The sequence below is a fragment of the Trypanosoma cruzi genome, assembly GCF_000209065.1.
Source record: "Trypanosoma cruzi strain CL Brener chromosome Unknown tcruzi_1047053448501, whole genome shotgun sequence".
In the NCBI taxonomy this organism is placed as follows: domain Eukaryota; phylum Euglenozoa; class Kinetoplastea; order Trypanosomatida; family Trypanosomatidae; genus Trypanosoma; species Trypanosoma cruzi.
In genome coordinates this window covers 1-1,037 of record NW_908616.1, presented here as the reverse complement: position 1 = coordinate 1,037, position 1,037 = coordinate 1, and the positions used below count along the sequence as shown (strand labels likewise).

Sequence of the window (1,037 nt, the reverse complement as noted above, 5' to 3'; positions counted from 1 at the left end):
AGCCGTGCAGTAACGTGACTTATTCTTCAGATCCTCTGTGAAAAATCCGATGCGTAACGGACTCCACTCCGGCTCACTGGCGGTGTATGCCTGGAATGCACCCTGTCCCTTCCGCGGCAGCTCACGCACCATAGGCAGAGGAGCACCATCTCGCGTCCTCTTGTCGAACGTGCAGCGATGTTCCACAAGGCCCGAACAGAGGCGCACACAAAGCAGCAGCAGCAGCAATATTAGGGGTAGCGTCGATGACGAATAAAAACTGGACATTTGCATGCAAAACGAGATGCGATCACACCTCACACTACATGCAAAGCAAAAAGAAACAGACCTAGAAAAAAGAAAAAAAGTGTACACATAACAAAAAACAAACCAATTCCCTCATGCACAGAAGCATCTTCCACACCTTGCCATCAGAAAACGACCACACTACAAGAAAAAGAAAAAGAAATACCCCGGAGCTCCTCCAGTAATTATAAAATACACACTAAAAAATCAATACACAAAGTTAATACCAACAAACACCGCACCTAACCGCCCATCTCGCACAGTGTCGGCACCGACGCAGCACTGTTCAGCCACAGCCGGCTTCTTCTTCTGTGCTCGCGGACGAGAAATCTCACGCATCTCAGGATCCCGCAGCAGGCAACGGCTTCGAACCCGTCGAGAGCTTTTAATGCGTTTCGCACAAAAACAGTCCGTATCTCGCGTGACGACAAGGCCCTTACGCGCAACGGCGGTGTGCACGGGGCTGGTGCGTGCGCTGCAGACACGAGGCAGGGGAACGTCAGTGAGGCCCCGGGAAGGACCAACCGCCAGAACTCATTTCACGGCGCAGGGCGCATCGAAAAAGGCACACTCAGTCAGCGAGATCATCACGCAGCAGCAAAGAAGGCAGAAAAGGAGCGGAGGGAAGGAGGAAGAAAGGGCGCAGTACATGGCACTTATCATCTCCGGGACTACCAGAAGGCACCACCGCGGCAGAGCACAGCGCACGGGCACCTCGGATTGCCCGGAGGAACACGAGCCCGCACCACGCT

The 1,037-nt window shown here is 53.5% G+C and overlaps 4 non-coding genes across 4 annotated transcripts; all 4 read right to left on the bottom strand.

Moving 5' to 3' along the window:
- Positions 1–535: 535 nt before the first annotated feature.
- Tc00.1047053448501.40 lies at positions 536–610 on the bottom strand. The gene has a single exon (XR_008254513.1). It is a non-coding gene; the product is annotated as an H/ACA snoRNA, TC9C1H1 (small nucleolar RNA).
- Position 611: 1 nt separating this feature from the next.
- On the bottom strand, positions 612–686 carry Tc00.1047053448501.30. Its single transcript, XR_008254512.1, has one exon. It is a non-coding gene; the product is annotated as an H/ACA snoRNA, TC9C1H3 (small nucleolar RNA).
- Positions 687–782: 96 nt separating this feature from the next.
- Positions 783–880, bottom strand: Tc00.1047053448501.20. The gene has a single exon (XR_008254511.1). It is a non-coding gene; the product is annotated as a C/D small nucleolar RNA (snoRNA), TB9C1C1 (small nucleolar RNA).
- A 64-nt stretch (positions 881–944) lies between these two features.
- On the bottom strand, positions 945–1,011 carry Tc00.1047053448501.10. Its single transcript, XR_008254510.1, has one exon. It is a non-coding gene; the product is annotated as an H/ACA snoRNA, TC9C1H2 (small nucleolar RNA).
- Positions 1,012–1,037: the final 26 nt, after the last annotated feature.